Raw genomic sequence first — 18,778 nt, 5'->3', positions numbered from 1 at the left:
TGGTGCGACGTTCCAACATTGCATGCAGCAGTGCCTACTGCCACAGATCGGCGGAAACATCCACGTCTATGTGGATGACATCGTCATCAAGACGAAGTAGCACTTCAGCCTCCTCGACGACTTGCGGGAGACGTTCGCCAACCTGCGCGAGTACAAGATCCGGCTCAACCCAGAAAAGTGCGTCTTCGGGGTTCCAGGCGGCAAGCTCTTGGGGTTCTTCATGTCCGCTCGTGGCATCGAGGCGAACCCCGAGAAGATTGGCACCATCGAGCGGATGGTGAAGCCGGCTCAGATCCTAGTCGTCCAGAAGTTCGCCGGCTGCCTGGCATCCCTTAGCCGGCTCGTCAGCCGGCTCGGCGAGAAGGCCCTTCCACTCTACCAGCTCATGAAGAAGATGAAGAAATTCGAGTGGAATGACCAGGCGGACGAAGCCTTCAACGACCTCAAGATGGTCATCTCGAGCCTGCCAATCTTGGCAGCGCCGGCTGAAAGGGAGCCCATACTCATATACATTGCAGCGACCACTCGCGTGGTTAGTGTATTGCTGGTAGTTCAACGCAAGGAGGAGGGCAAGGTACTGTTAGTGCAGCGCCCTGTCTACTACCTCAGCGAGGTCTTGTCCGCTTCCAAGCAGAACTATCCCCACTACAAAAAATGTGTTATGGTGTTTACCTTGCTGCAAAGAAGTTGAAGCAATACTTCCAAGAGCATGCTATCACCATGGTGAGCACTGCTCCACTTTCAGAAATCATGGGCAACCGTGATGCAACTGGCAGGATCACAAAGTGGTCCATCGCCATGGTGGATCACGATATCCGCTATGAGCCTCGCACCTCCATCAAATCTCAGGTGGTGGCCGACTTCCTGGTCGACTCGGCCGAAACCCAATGTCACGCCCAAGATGCGATGATGATGCGACAAAAGAAAATAGACACCCGACGAAAACGGAATAGAAGGGGAATCTTCTGAAACGTCGGTCTCGGGCTGTCACAACTCTCCTACACTACAAGAGGATCTCGCCCCAAGATCCAAGAATGAAAGGGGGAGAGGATGAGAAAGAACAAGAGGTAAAAACTTAGTCGCTTCTTTGACAAACAAGTGAAACCAACAATCCTTGAAGGTTGCAAAGATATGAGGACTGATATGAGAAAGAAGCAAGAATTCATGGAAAATTTCGGCAGCACTTCGGTAGGAAAATGGGACAAAAAAATTCGATAAGAAGAGAGAATTACACAATATACATAACAAACAACTAAATAGAGCAAGGGAACACCATGATCTTGATAGAACAACATAATAGACCCAAAAGAGCAACATCACAAAGCCTCCGGAACAAGAGAATATGAACTAGCTCAAGCGGAAGAAGAGAATGAAGAAAAGAATGACGACTATCATCACAATAGAATTGAAGGGCCTCCGGACAGAGAATTGACGTAGTAGTTGGAAAACCTACAACGAAAAGAACAAGATAGTAGTGGGCTTATGAAAATCATCTCAACAAATATGAGGTGACAGTCAACCACTAAAAGAAACAAGGGTAGAAGAAAGCAAAGATATAAAAACTTCTTACACCAAGAGGGTGCATGAGAACTGGGATTAATGACAAGCACCATGATAGCAACAATCCATAGACAAGCTTTAGGTGAAGTCCAAACCAAGATAGCTCAATGAAGAAATCATGGGTTGAAAATATCTCATGATCAAAGAATTGGTGGGTTTAATTATCTCATACTTGAAAGGAAAACTCTTCGAAACTCCTACACTAACAAGAATGCTATAATACCACCTCAAAGGATAAAGGAAGAACAATTGCACATATAAATGCAAGAGAAAGGATACTTGAGGTTCTCCAACAAGAATCTTGAAGAACACTTGAGAATGGATTGAAACCTTGGTGAACCACCATGAAGGACCTCCGTATAAAAATGAATGAAGCAAATATATGAAGGTAGAAAAGAATAAGATTATGACCTTGCCAAGATTTAGATGAAGCTTCACAAACAAATACTTGATAAAACTTAGAACTCCGGAAAAGAAAAGATAAGAACACTTGAGAAAAGAAAAGAATTGATAACGTGAGCCACTCCGGAAGAAGAATTCAGATTACTATGAACAAGAATAAGAATTATGTTATGCTTATCCTTCATCAAGTTTAATTGATGACAAGCAACGGATTTAGCATACCCCTTATTCTTCTTGACAGAAACTTGAAGAGAGAGATAGATATGCACCACAAGAAGAAGTCTTGAAGGAGACACCAGTGAGAATTCACAATTGAATGGGAATACCAAGAAAGCATGGAGACACATGGGAATGAAGAGATCATGAGCCACCTGAGAGAAAACTTGAACAAGGCACCGGATAATCGAGAGACGAACGAAGAGACAACAATTGAGAAGAATTGAGGATGAAAGCTGAAAGCTGAGAACGAAGAATCTTCTGAAATAATAGCCTTCGGAGGATCGAGAATGAAAACAACTCAGAAATGCACCGGATAGCGAGAAAGGATTTACTCATGATTGACAACAATTAAGATGACGACACCAAGCTGAAATTATGGATCTTGTAGATAAAGAACCAAGACTGAGAAAAACACTCCTTCGATTGCAAGTTGAGAATGATGACGAGAACAACACCGAGAATAACTGAGACACTCCGGAATAAAGACAATGAAAGGTTGAGCCAAATATGAGAACTAGTTTCTGATAGATCTTGGAGAAGTAATATGACTGATGAAATTCATACTTACGTCATAGTTGAAAAGAATTAATGATCTCCGGAAAAAAGATTAAAAGAGCCAGGAAAGATCCTGGGAAAAACATGTGGGTTATGGGCCCACTCAAAAGAACCACCGTTAGAAAAGATTGCTAGAAAGATTGATATTGCACTGGTACAATGAAGACTAGATGAGGTTAGCACCTCGAAATAAATGCAAGAATTGAAAACAAGAATTTCTGAGATAACTTCAGCACTCCGGATAGACTAGAGAGAAATGAATAACAAGATAGGCTGAAAGAATTTCCAACGTCGGAAAAAAATTTAATGGTTGAAAAGGATATGATGACCATGGATAACTGAACTGAATTCACCGGTAAGGATGACAAGAATGAATAAAGATGAACATGAAGCTTCTGAGAATCTTCACAACGAGTCACCGGGTACAAAAGGAAGAAGAGATAGCGGAAGCATCACTGAATAAGAAGGCACTAGGATGAAATCCAAACACTGAAGAAAAGGACGGGAGGGCGGGGAAAAACAAAGTCAACTTGAGACAGATGAGACAACTCTGGTAAGAATGAGAGAATGATCTGACAAAATTGGAGAGGATATGATTACTTGAAGAGAAACACACCGGTTGAAAAGGATTTACAAGATGACTCCGGTTGACAAGAATTGACATGACAATCTGATTGAGCAAAGAATTTGCATTCTCAGATAAAAATATGAGAACACCTCTTGGAAAGATCTGAAATCACCACTTGACATCGAAGCAACTTGAATTACCATATTCAGTAAAACAAAGGGATGAGGCTTATGAAACAAGCCAGAACAAACTCATGAGAAAGATTGCATCCGATATTTTCGTGGACTCGATCGCACGGGCTCGATTTTACAGTAGCCATCAAGTGCAAGGCAGTGCACCCGACATACGAAGCGTCCCCGAGTCGTAGCAAGCTACAAGGACTCTTTAAGACACAACGTGTACCGTTGTAAGTCGACCGTGAACAAACGAATCCACTAGATGTCGAACCCCAACCTAACATCATGTATTTGTTGGAAGATTGTCCTATAAGTAACTACTTGAATTCCCACCTATGAATTCCCGAAATATCTGGTCATGCAATCTGGTACACGGATACAAGGAGTTATAACACACAACTCCTATACTAACCCGTCACCTGTATCACATCCGTCAACACACAACCAGAATCTCGGACCTTCATCTACAACAGACCCTCGTGATCACAACGATACAAAGTATGGCAGTACTCCCGAACAATCTGCACCAGTACTGGGGACATCGGGGTTATCTCGCCACTACTAGTATTGAAGCAATTACGAACATCCTTCGTACTGAGACATTAAGAAATCTGAATGATAACGATGTGCTCGAGAATCCCCTGGAGCTCAACTCCCCTGAGACTTAGAGCAGATAGGAGGCACCAAGACAGAACTCCGTCGCATCGGCATCATATAGATTCCAAAAATATCCGCGTGATCCTAAAAATAATTTTTGAGTGAGAAGAGGAGTAGAATTAAATTATTACGTCAAGATTCCTCACCAGAGCATAGAAGAGGAGAAAAAAGAATCCTACTCTCCGATATATAACTAAGACTCAATAGTTTTTCACTAGACTTGACTCAGCCAAGTTTGATCAATCAAGGGGGCTCCTAGGTCGGTACTTCTCTGATACCAACTTGTCACGCCCAAGATGCGATGATGATGCGACAAAAGAAAATAGACACCCGACGAAAACGGAATAGAAGGGGAATCTTCTGAAACGTCGGTCTCGGGCTGTCACAACTTGTCACGCCCAAAATACGACCCTATCCTCAATTTGGCACGAGGGCCTCGTTAGGGATAGAAGCACATCTCGTCGTGTCGCAAGAATGGATATCGTTACAAGTACATGTACTGAAAAGAAGAGATGTATAAAGAGTTTGGCTTACACTCGCCACAAGCTACATCAGAGTCACATCAGTACATTACATAATCATCAAGAGTAAGAGCAGGGTCCGACTACGGACGAAAACAAACTAGAAAATGAAACGACGTCCATCCTTGCTATCCCAGGCTGCCGGCCTGGAACCCATCCTAGATCGATGAAGAAGAAGAAGAAGCAACTCCAAATGAACAATCAACGCGCTCGCGTCAAGTAACCTTTACCTGTCCCTGCAACTGGTGTTGTAGTAATCTGTGAGCCACAGGGGACTCAGCAATCTCATTTACAAAGGTATCAAGACTAGCAAAGCTTAATGGGTGAGGCATGGTTAAGTGGTGAGGTTGCAGCAGCGGCTAAGCACATATTTGGTGGCTAATCTTACGAGTACAAGAAATAAGAGGGGGAGGATCAAATGAATGATCCTGAACACCTACCTACGTCAGACATAACCCCACCGTGTCCTCGATCGGAGAAGGGACTCACGAAAGATACAGTCACGGTTACGCACACAGTTGGCATATTTTAATTAAGTTAACTTCAAGTTATCTAGAACCAGTGTTAAACAAAGTTTCCACGTTGCCACATAACCGCGGGCATCTCTGTGTTACAAGATGCAGACTGGTCTGGGAGCCGGCATCGTCTTGACGTCTCCGAAAGGAGACCATCTCAAGTATGCTCTCGAGATCCACTTCGCCGCCTCCAACAACGTCGCCGAGTACGAAGCGCTCGCTCATGGCCTCCGGCTCGGCAAGGAGATTGGCATCCGGCGGCTCATCTGCTTCGGCGACTCAGACCTCGTGGTGCAGCAAGTTTCTGGCGAATGGGACGCCAGGGACGCCAACATGGCAAGCTACCGCTTCCTCATCTAGCAGCTCAGCAGCCCCTTCGAGGGTTGCGAGTTCCACCATGTTCCTAGGGAGGACAACGAGGCGACCGATACACTGGCCAAGATTGGCTCCATGAGACAAGCTATCCTAGCCGACGTCTCCCTCGAGCAGCTCCACAAGCCGTCTATCAAGCCGTCTCCAGAGTCGGCATCAATCTTCGTGCCGGCTGATTCTTTGGTGCAAGCGCCGTCGGCTCCACCAGCTACACCGGCTACAACTCCTGTGCCGGCTACGCTGGCTCTGCCGACTCCAAATGCGGCACCGGCTGATTCTTCAGCTCAAGCATCATTGGCTCCACCAGCTACAGCTCGTGTGTCGGCTACGCTGGCTGTGCCGACTCCAATTGCGGCACCAGCTACAACCACTTTGCCGGCTACGATTACTTCACCGGCTACAACAACAAATCCGGCTCCGCCCTGCCTCGAATCATGTCGTTTCGACACCCAGTGGGTGGACGTTGATACGTCTTCGTCGTATCTACTTTTCCGAACTCTTTTGCCCTTGTTTTGGACTCTAATTTGCATGATTTGAATGGAACTAGCCCGGACTAACGTTGTTTTCAGCAGAATTGCCATGGTGTTTTTTTGCGCAGAAATAAAAGTTCTCGGAATGACCTGAAAATTTACGACTTTTTTTTTCTGAAATTTATGAAAAATATTGGTGCAAGAATCAGCGGAAGGAGTGGAGCCGTGAGCCCACAAGCCCACCAGGCGCGGCCCCCCTGGCCGCGCCTGGCAGGCTTGTGGGTCCCACAAAGCTCCACCGCTTCTCAATCCAGCTCTATATAGTTCGTTTCGTCCGAAAAAAAAATCAAGGAGAAGAGTTCATCGCGTTTTACGATACGGATGCGCCGCCACCTCCTGTTCTTCATCTGGAGGGCAGATCTGGAGTCCGTTCTCGGCTCCGGAGAGGGGAGATCATCGCCATCGTCATCACCAACCTTCCTTCATCGCCAATTCCATGATGCTCTTCACCGTTCGTGAGTAATCTCATCATAGGCTTGTTGGACGGTGATGGGTTGGATGAGATCTATCATGTAATCCAGTTAGTTTTGACGGGGATTGATCCCTAGTATCCACCATGTTCTGAGATTGATGTTGCTACTACTTTGCCATGCTTAATGCTTGTCACTAGGACCCGAGTGCCATGATTTCAGATCTGAACCTATTATGTTGTCGCCAATATATGTGTGTTTTAGATCCTATCTTGCAAGTTGTAGTCACCTACTATGTGTTATGACCCGACAACCCGGAGTGACAATAACCGGAACCACTCCCGGTGATGACCATAGTTTGAGGAGTTCATGTGTTCACCAAGTGTTAATGCGTTGGTCCGGTTCTTTATTAAAAGGAGAACCTTAATATCCCGTAGTTTCCATTAGGACCCCGCTGCCACGGGAGGGATGGACAATAGATGTCATGCAAGTTCTTTTCCCTAAGCATGTATGACTACATAGGGAATACATGCCTACATTAGATTGACGACCGGGAGCTAGTTACGTATATCTCCGTGTTATAACTGTTATATGATGAATAGCATCCGACATAATCATCCATCACCGATCCAATGCCTACGAGCTTTTTCCTACTGGTCCTTGCTACGTTACTTTGCCGCTACTATTGTCACTGCTGCTGCTGTTACTCTGTTGCTACTGCTGCTACTGGTTACTGTTGCTACTGCTGCAATCATACTACCTTGCTACTGATACTTTGCTACACACACTAAATCTTTCAGGTGTGGTTGAATTGACAACTCAACTGCTAGTACTTGAGAATATTCTTTCGGTTCGCCTTGAGTCGAATCAATAAATTTGGGTTGAATACTCTATCCTCGAAAAGTGTTGCGATACCCTATACTTGGGGGTTATCAAGACTATTTTCTGGCGCCGTTGCCGGGGAAGCACAACTATATTCTTTGAGTCACTTGGGATTTACGTCCGCTGGTCACTATGAGGAATCCGATAGATCCAAGAACTAAAGTCTTGCCCTCCACTACGAGGACAGGTAAGGAACTGCCATCTAGCTCTGCACTTGATTCACCTTCAGTAATGAGTAAGTTTGCGACATCACCTCCTGCTAGAAATCTTGATATGTCGCCTGTGCTTGATGATGCTACTTCTGCTGCCCATGATGCTTATGATGATGCTATGCTTGATACTGCTTTGCCTGATGATGCCATGCTTGATACTGCTTTGCCACTAGGTGCATTCCTTGATGCACAAATTGCTAGAGTTGCTGCTAGATGTGATGATACTTCTGAAACTGCTGATACTATTGAAGTAGAACCTGCTATTTTGCCTGCTAGAACTAACTCTCCTAGCCATGAATTGCCTGATATGCCTGAGCGTTATGTTATGGAGAGAGAGATAGCCGAGGACTTTCTTGCGTGTAAGCATAGCTATGATGTTGAGAAATTACTGCTCAAGTGGAAACAAAAATCTTTGAATGCTAGGATGAAATACGACCCGAAGTTTGCTACTTCGCCTATCTTTGTGACCGATAAGGATTATGAATTCTGTGTCGACCCTGAGTTAATCACTTTGGTCGAATCTGATCCTTTTCACGGTTATGAGTCTGAAATGGTTGTAGCCCATCTTACCAAACTGCACGATATAGCCACCCTATTCACTAGTGAGGAAAAGATCCGCCACTACTATATCCTCAAGCTGTTTCCTTTCATGCTAAAGGGTGATGCTAAGACTTGGTTCACTTCTCTTGCTCCTGGTTGTGTGCGTAGCCCCGAGGATATGGTCCACCACTTCTCTGAAAAATATTTCCCTGCCCATAAGAAGCAAGCTGCCTTGCAGGAAATATACAACTTTGTGCAAGTTGAGGAAGAGAGTCTCCCACAAGCTTGGGGGAGGCTTTGCCAGATCACCCTCTTGAGAAGAATGAAATACTTGATATCTTCTATGATGGACTTACCGATGCTTCTAGAGACCACCTAGATAGTTGTGCTAGTTGTGTTTTTAGGGAACGAACCGTAGAACAAGCTGAGATCCTATTGAATAACATCTTGTGCAATGAGAATGCTTGGACTATTCCCGAACCACCTCCTAAGCCAACTCCGAAGAAAAGAGGTATTCTATTCCTCAGTCCTGAAGATACGCAAGAAGCTAAGAAATCTATGCGAGAGAAAGGCATTAAATATGAAGATGTCAAAAATCTACCACCTATCGAAGAGATCCATGGTCCTGATAACCCGATACAGGTAGTAGAAGTAAATTCTCTGTGTAGGTTTGATGATAGTGATATTCCTTTTGATAAACCTGCTAGCTTATGCCTGGATGAATTTGATAACTTTGTTGCCAAACAACAGAGTTTCAATGATTATGTTAGCAGACAATTGGAACAGAATGCTCATATGCTTAGTCATTTAAGTGCTTGTGTGGACAGAAACGTCAATGATCTTAAGCTCTTGAGTAAACATGCCTCTATGGTTACCACTCAAGTAGAACAAGTACTTAAGGCTCAGAATGACTTTCTCAATGAGTTGAATGACAATTCTGTCAGAGTCGTCACTAGAGGCGGTAGAATGACCCAGGAACCTTTGTATCCCGAGGGTCATCCTAAGAGAATTGAACAAGATTCTCAAGGAGTTAGCACTCATGCACTGATGTTTGCTGTGTATCCCTTGCAACGGCGCTAGAAATAGTTGTGTCGACGGCACCAGGAATCCTTCAGCTACGGCTACGCTTTAAGGGACTTCCTAGGCAAGTATGCAAAGGATTTCCCCCGTGGCCTTGGAGCCTTGAGTTGGTGTTCCCTCGAAGAAGAAAGGGTGATGTAGCACAACGATGGTAAGTATTTCCATCAGTTTGAGAACCAAGGTATCAATCCGACGGAAGAGTATCTCAAGATCCTGCACAAACACAAAAGCTTGCACCCAACGCTATGAAGGGGTTGTCAATCCCTTATAGATTGTTTGCCAATTGAGAACTGAAAGCAACAAAGTAACAAAGCAAAGGAAAAGCGGAGATGTAAACGATGGATGTGAATAGACCCGGGGGCCGTAGTGTTTACCAGTGGCTTCTCTCATGAAAGCAAGTAGACGGTGGGTGAACAAATTACTGTCGAGCAATTGATAGAATTGTGCAGAGTCGTGACGATATCTATGCAATGATTATTTCTATAGGCATCACGTCCGAAACAAGTAGACCGATACTTTCTTCATCTACTACTATTACTCCACACGTCGACCGCTATCCAGCATGCATCTAGTGTATTAAGTCCATAAGAACAGAGTAACGCCTTAAGCAAGATGACATGATGTAGAGGGATAATCTCAAACCAATGATAAAAAACCCATCTTTTTACCCTTGATGGCAACTGCTTGATGTGTGCCTTGCTGCCCCTACTGAAAGTGCATTATATCGACTAGAGGGGGGGTGAATAGGAGATTTTTAGAATTTCATCACTGAGGAAATTCCTTTTGAGGAAATTCCTCACTGATGACTAACTTACAGCGGAAACAGTTAAGGATCAGTTGTGCAATTGTTCACAGCAGCAGTATTACAGAGTGAAGATTATGAAAACAGATTGCACAGCAAGCAGGCACGCAGAATACAGATGATGATTTACTCAAGTGAAGAATTTGGGGTTGAGGAAATTCAGAGAAAGTCTTCAGCAAATTCTGTTGGGGAACGTCGCATGGGAAACAAAAATTTTCCTACGCGCACGAAGACCTATCATGGTGATGTCCATCTACGAGAGGGGATGAGTGATCTACATACCCTTGTAGACCGTACAACAGAAGCGTTAGAGAACGCGGTTGATGTAGTGGAACGTCCTCACGTCCCTCGATCCGCCCCGCGAACAATCCCGCGATCAGTCCCACGATCTAGTACCGAACGGACGGCACCTCCGCGTTCAGCACACATACAGCTCGACGATGATCTCGGCCTTCTTGATCCAGCAAGAGAGACAGAGAGGTAGAAGAGTTCTCCGGCAGCGTGACGGCGCTCTGGAGGTTGGTGATGATCTTGTCTCAGCAGGGCTCCGCCCGAGCTCCGCAGAAACGCGATCTAGAGGAAAAACCGTGGAGGTATGTGGTCGGGCTGCCGTGGAAAAGTCGTCTCTCATCAGCCCTAAAACCTCCGTATATATAGGTGGGAGGGAGGGGGCCTTGCCTTGGGGTCCAAGGACCCTCAAGGGGGTCGACCGAGCAAGGGGGAGGACTCTCCCCCCCCCCAAACCGAGTTGGACTAGGTTTGGTGGGAGGGAGTCCCCCTCCCTTCCCACCTCCTCCCTTTTTTTTCCTTTTTCCTTTGATTTCTTATCCTTGGCGTAGAGAGCCCTTTTGGGCTGTCCCACCAGCCCACTAAGGGCTGGTGCACCACCCTTATGGCCTATGGGCTTCCCCGGGGTGGGTTGCCCCCTCCCGGTGAACCCCCGGAACCCATTCGTCATTCCCCGTACATTCCCGGTAACTCCAAAAACCTTTCGGTAATCAAATGAGGTCATCCTATATATCAATCTTCGTTTCCGGACCATTCCGGAAACCCTCGTGACGTCCGTGATCTCATCCGGGACTCCGAACAACATTCGGTAACCAACCATATAACTCAAATACGCATAAAACAACGTCGAACCTTAAGTGTGCAGACCCTGTGGGTTCGAGAACTATGTAGACATGACCCGAGAGACTCCTCGGTCAATATCCAATAGCGGGACCTGGATGCCCATATTGGATCCTACATATGCTACGAAGATCTTATCGTTTGAACCTCAGTGCCAAGGATTCGTATAATCCCGTATGTCATTCCCTTTGTCCTTCGGTATGTTACTTGCCCGAGATTCGATCGTCAGTATCCGCATACCTATTTCAATCTCGTTTACCGACAAGTCTCTTTACTCGTTCCGTAATACAAGATCCCGCAACTTACACTAAGTTACATTGCTTGCAAGGCTTGTGTGTGATGTTGTATTACCGAGTGGGCCCCGAGATACCTCTCCGTCACACGGAGTGACAAATCCCAGTCTTGATCCATACTAACTCAACTAACACCTTCGGAGATACCTGTAGAGCATCTTTATAGTCACCCAGTTACGTTGCGACGTTTGATACACACAAAGCATTCCTCCGGTGTCAGTGAGTTATATGATCTCATGGTCATAGGAATAAATACTTGACACGCAGAAAACAGTAGCAACAAAATGACACGATCAACATGCTACGTCTATTAGTTTGGGTCTAGTCCATCACGTGATTCTCCCAATGACGTGATCCAGTTATCAAGCAACAACACCTTGTTCATAATCAGAAGACACTGACTATCATTGACCAACTGGCTAGCCAACTAGAGGCATGCTAGGGACGGTGTTTTGTCTATGTATCCACACATGTAAATGAGTCTTCATTCAATACAATTATAGCATGGATAATAAACTTTTATCTTGATACAGGAATTATAATAATAACTATATTTATTATTGCCTCTAGGGCATAATTCCAACAGTCTCCCACTTGCACTAGAGTCAATAATCCAGCCCTCACATCACCATGTGAATTACATTGTAATAAATCTAACACCCATACAGTTCTGGTGTCGATCATGTTTTGATCGTGGAAGAGGTTTAGTCAGCGGGTTTGCTACATTCAGATCCGTGTGCACTTTGCATATATTTACGTCCTCTTCCTCGATGTAGTCGCGGATGAGGTTGAAGCGTCGTTTGATGTGTCTGGTCTTCTTGTGAAACCGTGGTTCCTTTGCTAAGGCAATGGCACCAGTGTTGTCACAGAACAAGGTTATTGGATCCAGTGTGCTTGGCACCACTCCAAGATCCGTCATGAACTGCTTCATCCAGACACCCTCCTTAGCCGCCTCCGAGGCAGCCATGTACTCCGCTTCACATGTAGAATCTGCTACGACGCTTTTCTTGGAACTGCACCAGCTTACTGCACCCCCATTAAGAATAAATACGTATCCGATTTGCGACTTAGAGTCGTCCGGATCTGTGTCAAAGCTTGCATCGACGTAACCTTTTACGGCGAGCTCTTCGTCACCTCCATACACGAGAAACATCTCCTTAGTCCTTTTCAGGTACTTCAGGATATTCTTGACCGCTGTCTAGTGATCCACTCCTGGATTACTCTGGAACCTACCTGCCATACTTATGGCAAGGCTAACATCCGGTCTAGTGCACATCATCGCATACATGATAGAACCTATGGCAGAAGCATAGGGGACGGAGCGCATATGCTCTCTATCTTCATCAGTTGCTGGGCACTGAGTCTTACTCAATCTCGTACCTTGTAAAACTGGCAAGAACCCTTTCTTGGACTATTCCATTTTGAACCTCTTCAAAACTTTATCAAGGTATGTGCTTTGTGAAAGTCCTATCAGGCGTTTTGATCTATCCCTATAGATCTTAATGCCTAGAATGTAAGCAGCTTCTCCTAGGTCCTTCATAGAGAAACTTTTATTCAAGTAACCTTTTATGCTCTCCAAAAGCTCTACGTTGTTTCCAATCAGTAATATGTCATCCACATATAATATTAGAAACGCCACAGAGCTCCCACTCACTTTCTTGTAAATACAAGATTCTCCAACCACTTGTATAAACCCAAATGCTTTGATCACCTCATCAAAGCATTTGTTCCAACTCCGAGATGCTTGCACCAGTCCATAAATGGATCGCTGGAGCTTGCACACCTTGTGAGCATTTTTAGGATCGACAAAACCTTCGGGTTGCATCATGTACAACTCTTCCTTAAGGAAACCATTAAGGAACGCCGTTTTGACATCCATCTGCCAGATTTCATAATCGAAAAATGCAGCTATTGCTAACATGATTCTGACGGACTTAAGCATCGCTACGGGTGAGAAAGTCTCATCGTAGTCAACTCCTGGAACTTGTGAAAAACCCTTTGCCACAAGTCGAGCTTTATAAACGGTCACATTACCGTCAGCGTCCGTCTTCTTCTTAAAGATCCATTTGTTCTGAATAGCCTTGCGGCCCTCAGGTAGTATCTCCAAAGTCCACACTTTGTTCTCATACATGGATCCTATCTCGGATTTCATGGCTTCTAGCCATTTGTTGGAATTTGGGCCCACCATTGCTTCTTCATAATTTGCAGGTTCATTGTTGTCTAACAACATGATTGATAAGACGGGATTACTGTACCACTCTGGAGCAGCGCGTGATCTCGTCGACGTGCGTGGTTCAACAGAAACTTGAACTGGAGTTTCATGATCATCATCATTAACTTCCTCCTCAACCGGCGTTGCAACGACAGAGGTTTCCCTTTGCCCTGCGCCACCATCCAGAGGGATGAGAGGTTCGACAACCTCGTCAAGTTCTATCTTCCTCCCACTCAATTATCTCGAGAGAAACTCCTTCTCGAGAAAAGCTCCGTTTTTAGCAACAAACACTTTGCCCTCGGATTTGAGATAGAAGGTGTACCCAACTGTCTCTTTTGGGTAACCTATGAAGACGCACTTTTCCGCTTTGGGTTCCAGCTTTTCAGGCTGAAGCTTTTTGACATAAGCATCACATCCCCAAACTTTAAGAAACGACAACTTTGGCCTTTTGCCATACCACAGTTCGTATGGTGTCGTCTCAACGGATTTTGATGGTGCCCTATTTAAAGTGAATGCAGCTGTTTCTAATGCATAACCCCAAAATGGTAACGGCAAATCAGTAAGAGACATCATAGATCGCACCATCTCTAACAAAGTACGATTACGACGTTCGGACACACCATTACGCTGTGGTGTTCCAGGCGGTGTTAACTGCGAAACAATTCCACATTGTCTTAGGTGAGCACCAAACTCGAAACTCAGATATTCACCCCCACGATCAGACCGTAGGAACTTGATCTTCTTGTTACGATGATTTTCCACTTCACTCTGAAATTGCTTGAACTTTTCAAATGTTTCAGACTTGTGCTTCATCAAGTAGACATAACCATATCTACTTAAATCGTCAGTGAAGGTGAGAAAATAACGATATCCGCCGCGTGCCTCTACACTCATTGGACCACACACATCGGTATGTATGATTTCCAACAAGTCACTTGCACGCTCCATTGTTCCGGAGAACGGATTCTTAGTCATCTTGCCCATGAGGCATGGTTCGCACGTGTCAAGTGAATCAAAGTCAAGTGACTCCAAAAGTCCATCAGCATGGAGTTTCTTCATGCGCTTTACACCAATATGACCCAAGCGGCAGTGCCACAAAAATATGGCGCTATCATTGTTTACTCTAACTCTTTTGGTCTCAATGTTATGTATATGCGTATCGCCATCAAGATTCAATATGAACAATCCTCTCACATTCGGTGCATGACCATAAAAGATGTTACTCATAGAAATAGAACAACCATTATTCTCAGACTTAAAAGAGTAACCGTCTCGCAATAAACAAGATCCAGATATAATGTTCATGCTCAACGCAAGCACTAAATAACAATTATTTAAGTTCATCACTAATCCCGATGGTAGCTGAAGTGACACTATGCCGACGGCGATTGCATCAACCTTGGAACCATTTCCTACGCGCATCGTCACTTCGTCTTTCGCCAGCCTTCGTCTATTCCGCAGTTCCTGCTTCGAGTTGCAAATGTGAGCAACAGAACCGGTATCGAATACCCAGGCACTACTACGAGAGCCGGTTAAGTACACATCAATAACATGTATATCAAATATACCTGATTTTTCTTTGCCCGCCTTCTTATCTGCCAGATACTTGGGGCAATTGCGCTTCCAGTGACCCATACCCTTGCAATAGAAGCACTCTGTTTCAGGCTTAGGTCCAGCCTTGGGTTTCTTCGGCGGAATGGCAACAGGCTTGCCGCTCTTCTTCGAATTGCCCTTCTTGCCTTTGCCGTTTCTCTTGAAACTAGTGGTCTTGCTCACCATCAACACTTGATGCTCTTTACGGAGTTCAGACTCTGCGACTTTCAGCATCGCAAACAACTCGCCGGGAGACTTGTTCATCCCTTGCATGTTGTAGTTCAACACAAAGCCTTTATAGCTTGGCGGCAGTGATTGAAGGATTCTGTCAGTGATAGCTTCTTGCGGGAGTTCAATCCCCAGCTCAGCTAGACGGTTTGAGTACCCAGACATTTTGAGCACATGTTCACTGACAGACGAGTTTTCCTCCATCTTGCAAGCATAGAATTTATCGGAGGTCTCATACCTCTCGATCCGGGCGTTCTTCTGAAAGATAAACTCCAACTCCTGGAACATCTCAAATGCTCCATGACGCTCAAAGCGACGTTGAAGTCCCGGTTCTAAGCCATACAAGACTGCACATTGAACTATTGAGTAGTCCTCCTTACGTGCTAACCAAGCGTTCTTAACATCCTGATCAGCCGTAGCGGGTGGTTCATCTCCTAGCGCAGCATTAAGGACATAATCCTTCTTCCCAGCTTGTAAGATTAGCTTAAGATTACGAGCCCAGTCTACAAAGTTGCTTCCATCATCTTTCAACTTAGCTTTCTCTAGGAACGTATTAAAATTCAGGATGACTGTCGCGTGAGCCATGATCTACAACACAAATATATTCAAAGTGGACTTAGACTATGTTCAAGATAATTAGAGTTCAACTTAATCAAATTATATGCTAAACTCCCACTCAAAAAGTACATCTCTCTAGTCATTTGAGTGGTTCATGATCCACTTATACCATCCCAAGTCCGATCATCACGTGAGTTGAGTATAGTTTCAGTGGTAAGCATCCCTATGCTAATCATATCAACTATATTATTCATGATCGACCTTTCGGTCTCATGTGTTCCGAGGCCATGTCTGCACATGCTAGGCTCGTCAAGCTTAACCCGAGTGTTCCGCGTGCGCAACTGTTTTGCACCCGTTGTATGTGAAAGTTGAGTCTATCACACCCGATCATCACGCGGTGTCTCGAAACGACGAACTGTAGCAACGGTGCACAGTCGGGGAGAACACAATTTCGTCTTGAAATTTTAGTGAGAGATCACCTCATAATGCTACCGTCGTTCTAAGCAAAATAAGGTGCATGAAAGGATTAACATCACATGCAATTCATAAGTGACATGATATGGCCATCATCACGTGCTTCTTGATCTCCATCACCAAAGCACCGGCACGATCTTCTTGTCACCGACGCCACACCATGATCATCCATCAACGTGTTGCCATCGGGGTTGTCGTGCTACTTATGCTATTACTACTAAAGCTACATCCTAGCAAAATAGTAAACGCATCTGCAAGCACAAACGTTAGTATAAAGACAACCCTATGGCTCCTGCCGGTTGCCGTACCATCGACGTGCAAGTCGATATTTCTATTACAACATGATCATCTCATACATCCAATATATCACATCACATCGTTGGCCATATCACATCACAATCATACCCTGCAAAAACAAGTTAGACGTCCTCTAATTTTGTTGTTGCATGTTTTACGTGGTGACCAAGGGTATCTAGTAGGATCGCATCTTACTTACGCAAACACCACAACGGAGATATATGAGTTGCTATTTAACCTCATCAAAGGACCTCCTCGGTCAAATCCGATTCAACTAAAGTTGGAGAAACCGTCACTTGCCAGTCATCTTTGAGCAAAGGGGGTTACTCGTAACGATGAAACCAGTCTCTCGTAAGCGTACGAGTAATGTCGGTCCAAGCCGCTTCAATCCAACAATACCGCGGAATCAAGAAAAGACTAAGGAGGGCAGCAAAACGCACATCACCGCCCACAAAAACTTTTGTGTTCTACTCAAGAAGACATCTACGCATGAACCTAGCTCATGATGCCACTGTTGGGGAACGTCGCATGGGAAACAAAATTTTTCCTACGCGCACGAAGACCTATCATGGTGATGTCCATCTACGAGAGGGGATGAGTGATCTACATACCCTTGTAGACCGTACAGCAGAAGCGTTAGAGAACGCGGTTGATGTAGTGGAACGTCCTCACGTCCCTCGATCCGCCCCTTGAACAATCCCGCGATCAGTCCCACGATCTAGTACCGAACGGACGGCACCTCCACGTTCACCACACGTACAGGTCGACGATGATCTCGGCCTTCTTGATCCAGCAAGAGAGACGGATAGGTAGAAGAGTTCTCCGGCAGCGTGACGGCGCTCCGGAGGTTGGTGATGATCTTGGCTCAGCAGGGCTCCGCCCGAGCTCCGCAGAAACGCGATCTAGAGGAAAAACCGTGGAGGTATGTGGTCGGGCTGCCGTGGAAAAGTCGTCTCTCATCAGCCCTAAAACCTCCATATATATAGGTGGGAGGGAGGGGGCCTTGCCTTGGGGTCCAAGGACCCTCAAGGGGGTCGGCCGAGCCAAGGGGGAGGACTCTCCCCCCCCAAACCGAGTTGGACTAGGTTTGGTGGGAGGGAGTCCCCCTCCCTTCCCACCTCCTCCCTTTTTTTTCCTTTTTTCCTTTGATTTCTTATCCTTGGCGCATAGAGCCCTTTTGGGCTGTCCCACCAGCCCACTAAGGGCTGGTGCACCACCCTTATGGCCTATGGGCTTCCCCGGGGTGGGTTGCCCCCTCCCGGTGAACCCCCGGAACCCATTCGTCATTCCCGGTACATTCCCGGTAACTCCGAAAACCTTCCGGTAATCAAATGAGGTCATCCTATATATCAATCTTCGTTTCCGGACCATTCCGGAAACCCTCGTGACGTCCGTGATCTCATCCGGGACTCCGAACAACATTCGGTAACCAACCATATAACTCAAATACGCATAAAACAACGTCGAACCTTAAGTGTGCAGACCCTGTGGGTTCGAGAACTATGTAGACATGACCCGAGAGACTCCTCGGTCAATATCCAATAGCGGGACCTGGATGCCCATATTGGATCCTACATATTCTACGAAGATCTTATCGTTTGAACCTCAGTGCCAAGGATTCGTATAATCCCGTATGTCATTCCCTTTGTCCTTCGGTATGTTACTTGCCCGAGATTCGATCGTCAGTATCCGCATACCTATTTCAATCTCGTTTACCGGCAAGTCTCTTTACTCGTTCCGTAATACAAGATCCCGCAACTTAAACTAAGTTACATTGCTTGCAAGGCTTGTGTGTGATGTTGTATTACCAAGTGGGCCCCGAGATACCTCTCCGTCACATGGAGTGACAAATCCCAGTCTTGATCCATACTAACTCAACTAACACCTTCGGAGATACCTGTAGAGCATCTTTATAGTCACCCAGTTACGTTGCGACGTTTGATACACACAAAGCATTCCTCCGGTGTCAGTGAGTTATATGATCTCATGGTCAT

This window comes from Hordeum vulgare, chromosome 1H, assembly GCF_904849725.1.
Source record: "Hordeum vulgare subsp. vulgare chromosome 1H, MorexV3_pseudomolecules_assembly, whole genome shotgun sequence".
NCBI lineage: Eukaryota > Viridiplantae > Streptophyta > Magnoliopsida > Poales > Poaceae > Hordeum > Hordeum vulgare.
Note: the sequence above shows the minus strand (reverse complement) of the source record.